The sequence below is a fragment of the Lygodium microphyllum genome, chromosome 1 (genome assembly GCF_053477565.2).
Source record: "Lygodium microphyllum isolate KBCC chromosome 1, Lygodium_microphyllum_v1.1.10, whole genome shotgun sequence".
NCBI lineage: Eukaryota > Viridiplantae > Streptophyta > Polypodiopsida > Schizaeales > Lygodiaceae > Lygodium > Lygodium microphyllum.
The window spans coordinates 164,282,680-164,289,823 of record NC_141135.1 but is presented as its reverse complement, the minus strand read 5'-3'; the positions used below and the strand labels follow the sequence as shown (position 1 = coordinate 164,289,823).

Below are 7,144 nucleotides of genomic sequence, written 5' to 3'. Positions count from 1 at the left end.
TTAATGTATAATAGTTTAAAGTTTATTAATTATAAAGTTTTTAATGTGCCATAGTTTATTAGTTTTCTTTTTATTAAGATAAACCAATTCCTTCAGTACATATATCATAGTTTAATGTAATACTTTATCCGTGTTATTACATAAATCATTAACTAGTGTTATTCCATAAATCATTAGCCAATTTGAGTGTTTATGTCAATAGTTTATGTTTCTTTTTTAAATATTGCATAACATAAATATTAGTGTCTACATTGGTGATTATAATTTTTAATTTTTAACAGATTGTTATTTTAAAAACATTTCATAACATAAATATTTGTGTCTAGATTGGTGTTTATTATTTTTAGCTCTCTACATCTTATCTATAATTTCTATAATTTGTTTTTAGTTTTGTTGCTAATTAAAATGTATATCTCCTCTCACATTAAAATATAGTTTCTAAATAGTTTAAAATACTTTCTTTAATATTGCATTGGTGATTGTGATTGTGATTGTTTTTTCATGTAGTTAGCTCACTTGCACTCTCTTCATCAACTTTATCTTTCTAGGTACATATTATAAATTTGTTTTTACTTATATCTTTTCTCTTATATGTACTAAGTGCCGGGCGAGTCTAGGCGCGGAGCGCCTAGTGCGTCTTATTGAAAGCTCTTTGAGGGGGGGGGGGGGGGGGGGGGGGGCACATATGGCACTCCCTTAGGCACCCCAAAAAGTCTTTCTTCTCTACCATGTGTTCACACACTCTCTCCCTCGCATCTCTTGATTCTCTGTATGTGCAAGATAGCTCTTAACCTCTCTCTCTCTCAGCCTGCATGCATGCAGGGGGCTCTTTCACAGGCAAACGGTAGCGAACGGAGGATGTCGGTGAAGGACTAGCAGAGCGAATAGTTCAACACATGGACTACAAGCAAGCCCTCAAGAATGACGGCATCGACGTGGTGGCAGTCGAGGAACAGTCACGAAACTATCAGTAGCGGTACAATGAAGCTTGTGAGGTTGTCATCACTCAGATGAGCAAGAAGGTACACAAAGCAATTGTGTCATTCTCCTTGGACAAGGTCAAGCAAAGGTATGCCGACATGGTTACTGCTGGTATGTTTCTTTATTTTACGGGAGGCATCGACGTGGTGGCAGTCGAGGAACAGTCACGAAACTATCAGTAGCGGTACAATGAAGCTTGTGAGGTTGTCATCACTCAGATGAGCAAGAAGGTACACAAAGCAATTGTGTCATTCTCCTTGGACAAGGTCAAGCAAAGGTATGCCGACATGGTTACTGCTGGTATGTTTCTTTATTTTACGGGAGGCCCTCCCAGTGAAGATGAGTTTGCATATTGGTTCGAAAACACTTACTGTGACAAAGCAACACTGGCACAGTACAGGTTCATTGGGAAGGGCTTCTTCTTGGCCTTTGTGCCCTCACGAGCAGAACATGATTGGGTCCTTGTCACAGGGGAAACCTTGTGCATACACTTCATTGGAGTTCATCCTTCTCCCCTGATGGAGTCTTGCAACACGAATGCCCGGTATGGGTTACATTTGCAGACATGTCGGTGTGGTTGGACGATGAGGTGGCGAAATTGGCCCAAGGGCTTGGTAATACGTCCCCTCACCTACTACCCTCTCTCGCAAACTTAAGGTAGAGGGCAGAGCCTATGTGCTCTGGGATCGTAGAAATAAGCCTCTTGATTTCATTGAGATCAGAGATCCAACTGGATTTGAAGTGGTGCTGGAGCTCAGATTTTCCCCCTTTCTTGATGCATGTTACTCTTGTCGTGAAAATGGCCATTTCGCAAGGAACTGCCCAAAGAAGCTTTAGTAACAAAGTAATGAAGCTCCTATTGAAGGGAGTCAGGGTCAGACTTAGGAAGCAAGGACTCAAGTTACTGTTCCCAATATCATGCAAGGTAAAGAGGCTGAGAAGGGTAAGAAACAACAGAAAGAAACAAGCACTAAGCCTGCTGAGAAACCGAAGTAGAATAATGAGAGTACTAACAACAAAGAAAATGCTCCTCCTTCGAAGTCTGCAAAGTCACCTCCAGCGCAGAAGGAAAATGCAAGCTCGAAGAATGGTTGGGTTTCAGCGAAGAACAAGAAGAAAAGCAAGATTTCTCTTAAGAGGCTAGCACGCAATCCTTTGGTGGATCATAATATATACATGGCCATCGATGGTGCCAAGGATGATATCATCATTGACCCCAATGAATAGAGTGGCCAGGAACAAGCAGTCTATCAAGGCAACCCTCCTAACTTTGAATGTTCGAGGATTTGCCTCTGAAGCCAGGTAGATGCGGAGCATGATATTAATCAGAGTTTATAAGGGCTCTAGCTCTCTAAGAGGTGAAGATAGACGAGGAGGGCGTTGCTAAAGTCTATTTTCCTGGATATGCTGTGTTTGCAGATGTGTTGATGAGAGGAAAGGGAGGAGCCCTGCTTGTTGTGAAAGAGGAGCTGTGACCCCAACTGGCGTGGAAGAAAGGTGACGACGTTGTAGTTGCATTCCATCTTAGTGGAGAGAAACTGACCCTTGTGTCAGTCGACACACCTAATATAATCAACCAAACAACAGAGATTGTGGGAATTCTTGACTACCAAACTGGAAGCAGTCCCTACTCTCCTGTTTGGTGATTGGAATATGACACATCATCTTGCAGAGCATTCCCATGGAGTAGGCTCAAAGATTGCAGCAGTTGAGCGATCGGCATGGAACCTCCTTTAATTATCCCATGACCTTAGGGATTTAGGTTTTGGCCTTCAAGCAACATGAGTTAATCCCCTTTACTTGGCACAATAAACATGTGGGCCCTAGATGGAGAGCTGGCAGATTCAACAGAGTCTATGGAAATCAAGATGCATGGGGGCTTGACAATGGCACGAAGGTGCGGGTATTAGCTCAGGAGATGGCCTCGGATCATTTGCCCATATTATTGTCCTTCAAGATGGTTATGGCCATCAGGACTTCTAATGGGCCTCCACCCTTCAAACTGAATACATCATTCCTTAAAGAATAGACATTTCTAGGTAAGATGAGAAATGCATAGGGACGTGCCTTGGATGACTTGATTACCGCCGACTTCAAGTGGCTTAAATGGCTGCATGAAGTTACAAGGGCAGCCAAGTGTTATGGCAGGTAGAGAGCTGAGCAAAGAAGACAAGAAGAACAGAAGATTGCAAAGGCAAGGGAGGCACTACTTGCTGCATTACAGCATAATCCATCGGACTCTAGGATGCAAGAGACCCTCCTAGTAGTTGAGCAGTCTCTTAAGGAGCAGGAGGAGCATAGAGTTGCTGCAGCCCGGATGCAGCTCAAGGGAACATGGGAGCTCTTAGGAGATGCAACATCCACATTATTCTTCAACACTCTGAAAATCAAGCAGAAGAAGAAATTAATTGTTGAGATTGTTGATAATAATGGGGTAAAGCATACTCATGACTGGAATATCTTGCAGGTTTTGAAGGTGACTTATCTGCCATTGTGGGCAGTGAACCAGACGAGCCTGAAAAGTATCATGAAAGGATGCAATTTTTTTTGAAGGAAATGGTTGATCTTATCTGCTTGGATGAAGCACTAACCCTTGAACGTCCATTCACAAAGGAGGAAATCAAGTTTATCTTGGACTCAATGAAGCATGGTAAAACTCCTGGTCTTGATGGTACCCCCTGGAGTTCTTCCAAGTGCTGTGGGACACCAATTCAAACCAGTTGGTACAACTACTCAACTGGGTAAGGAAAATGGGTATGCTGCCTGCAAATTGCAACAATGGACTCATCAAATTGGTTCCCAAAGCTTTGGATAGATCGAAGCCCTCCAATTGGAGGCTGCTGACTGTGCTTCCCTTTACCTACAAGATTTTGGCCAAAACCCTGGCGGGTAGGATCAAGTTCTTGTTAGGAAAGATTGCGCACCTACGACATACGGATTTGTGCATGGGAGGAAAATACAGGATGCTGTTCTTAATCTCATCTACTCCATTGATCAAGCAATCATGCATGAAGCTGACTTTGTCCTGGTCAACATGGACCTTGACAAAGCGTACGATAGAGTTAGTTGGTCATTCATTCTCTCTACTCTGAGATCATTTGGATTTGGTCCTATCTTCTTGGGGATGGTAGGGGCCCTCTTCAGCAATGCTTCGGCCTCTGTGATGGTCTCCCTCCCGTTTCCTCTGCGCATATCAATAAGGCAGGGATGCACGTTGGCACCCCTCCTTTTTGCACTCATTATGGATCCTCTACTAAGATATGTTGACAAACAGGTTTCTACAGGAACTATCAAAGGGTTGCCTCTCCCTGATGGCACCCACGTGGCAGCACTGTTTTTTGCAGATGATAATGCGAGTATAGTTCAGGCTGAGAAGAGCTCGGTGGACAACCTGATGCATCTATATTAGGAGTTTGCAACACTGTCAGTGTTTAAAATCAGCACTACCGAAACGGAGCTCTTACCATTGTCATATAATGAGCCAAGCTCATGGCTGTTGGAATATGACTTTAGGCTGGTCAAATTATTAGGTACTAGGGATGCCCTGTTGGTGTTGGGGTATCTTCTAAGCAGCATTTCCAATGGTTTAGGAAAAGAATCCAGAGTAAACTTGAGAAATGGCAGAAACAATAGCTCTCTCTAACTGGGAGGCTAGTTGTAGCAAAGATTATTTTGACCTCCCGATGGTCTTTATGACCACCATTCTCCCCTTCCACCGAACCTCATGGGAGCAGATGGACCGCATGATCAGGGGCTTCATTGGAGGAATGAAGATAAAAAAGGTATCCTTCAGATACTGTGATCTGTGTTGACAGCCGATAGAATAGAGGGAGGATTTGGGCTGGAATCTATGTATGGAAAAGCTCAATTGTTAGGACTCTCATCCCTCAAGAGGATTGAGAGTAACCAGCCGTGGGCAGTCCTTATGAGGGAATGGATGAGCAAGGCAAGAATGTGGAGTAAAGATTGGCCTGGTGCTTGCTGGTTTGATATATTGGGAGGGGATCTTAAAATCAAGTTACCTCAATCCCAGGTTGTGCAGGATCTTGTCTTGCTTTGGAACTCGATCCTGAGGGAGTTCAAGTGGACTTGTGATCCCCAACATCGGGAAGACCCCTCTCTATTGCTAAGCATATGGCTCTCTCCATTTCCGTATGACCCTCAAGTTGTGCTAGTGCATGAGCAGCCCAGAATGGCTAGAAGGAGTGCATTGAAAGGTATCAAGAGGTGGGCGAATATCTGGAATGAAGGTGCCAAGTCCTGGATGGATGTGCATGAAGTTCAGGAGCTGTTTAAGTTGAATAACTCCTCAGAATTGCAATGGTTCTTGAGAGTTATGGAGCAGCTTAAGCTAGATTTTCCACCTCCTGGGAAACCACGACATGCTTATATTCTGAAATAGATAGTTAATCCTGTAGGAAAGAGGGTGTGGACCCTGAAGAAGGCAAGATAGTTTAAACATAAGTCACCTCAGGTTGTCATGTAGAGGTAGGCAGCTTGGAGGAAGCAATTCCCTCATGCTAGGATGGCAACATGGAAGACATGCTTAAAGTGAGTTTGGAAAGCAACTAAATCAAATAGATTAAACACACTTTTGTGGATACTGGTTTTGAACAAGCTCCCTGTCAGAGCTAGGTTAAACAAGATGCTTAAGCTCCCCCCTTATTGTATCAGGTGTAGAAACAAAGAGGAAACAACAGTGCACTTGCTTTGGGAGTGCCCAGGGGTCAAACCAATCTGGTCTTCAGGAAAGAAATGGTTGAGGCAAGCCAACTTGAAGGATGTAGTCACAATGAAGATGGTTGTTTTTGGCGACTCAAGAGCAACTGATAAGCCAACACTATTGCTGTTAAGTACTATAAGAGCAGTTGTGCTCAAGTTTATTTGGTCTCATATGAATGCTACCATTGTAAGGCAAGGAAAAAAATGCCCCCCAGCAAGAATACATCCTTGGATTGAAAATGCAGTTGATAGTGTTTCTGAGAAAGATTAAAAACACCCATTGGGTGTTTAAATTGTTTTGTAAGAAGTTGAGTGTTTTGGCCTAGTGCCTGATGCATAGAAATATGCTGTAAATATTCTCACTTTTTAATGGAAAATGACCACACATTATTTAATTTTTTTTTGAAGAATGCTAATGATCAACGCTTAACTCTAGTTTGTACACTCTAGGATCCTTTTCGAACCTGCTCCTATTATAGATGAGAGAAACAAAGACATTTCTCTCACGGTATCGATTTGGTTTGGGGGTTGCTTTAATGCCCAATGGATGTGGATAGACTTAAATATTGGGGGACAATTGTGACCGACATTCCTCGTGTATTGGCCTAAACTCCGAGCCTTTCCGAGTTGTCCTTCTTGGTTGAGGACCTCTATCTCTCTTTTGATTATTGTTAAATACATATATATATATATAAGCTCATAATATGCTGAAATATATTTATAATTTATATATATGTATTTATAATGTAATAGAATATATGTATGATATTCGTATTTGTATTTATATACATAGTTATATTTATGTGTATTGTATGCCGCACGAATGCGTGTACACATTATTTATGGATAACCAATTTGGATACTATTAGTCAATTGTGGTGTCAAGTCCTTAGGTAGATTGAAAGTGGTTGTGTCTTTTGTTGCACTTTGAGCATTCACTTGTTCAGATCACTGAGCTAGTCGCAATGGATTGGACAAGCATATTCTTAGGTTGAGAGCTAGGATGGTGTCATGTCCCACCTCTTGGACATTTGGAAGCTTAGATGGAGATGGAGATTAGTATTGAACAATTGCAGTTAACGAGTGCTATTGTGCTTCTTATGTCCATTTAAGAAAAGAGGTTGTTGGAGATTTGGGACTCCTAGGTGGACTTGGCACTGGTTGAACGATTTGCTCATGGTTATTAAACGACTCTACCATTTGCTTTATTTATGAGACTTTTATAATATAATAATATATATGTATGATATGATATTTGTATTTGTATTTTTATGTATAGTTTATATTTATGTGTATCACACACACACACACACACACACACATATATATATATATATATATATATAGAGGAAAAAGAAGAGGAGAGTGAAAAAAAGAGAAAACCCAAATATAATACCTTAGTGTAAACTGTCGTGACGCATGAACCACACTTTAGGATGTG

General features: G+C 41.7%; 1 long non-coding RNA gene across 3 annotated transcripts; it reads left to right on the top strand.

The window, feature by feature from the left end:
- Positions 1–735: 735 nt before the first annotated feature.
- LOC148041922 (uncharacterized) lies at positions 736–6,213 on the top strand. 3 transcript variants are annotated; one of them, XR_015691750.1, is made up of 3 exons: positions 736–1,258; positions 1,453–2,283; positions 2,401–6,213. It is a non-coding gene; the product is annotated as an uncharacterized LOC148041922 (long non-coding RNA). The 3 variants fall into 3 exon arrangements; XR_015691742.1 differs by having other exon boundaries at positions 736–2,283; positions 2,401–2,478; positions 2,569–6,213; XR_015691746.1 differs by having other exon boundaries at positions 736–2,283; positions 2,401–2,478; positions 3,449–6,210.
- The last annotated feature ends 931 nt before the right edge of the window (positions 6,214–7,144 follow it).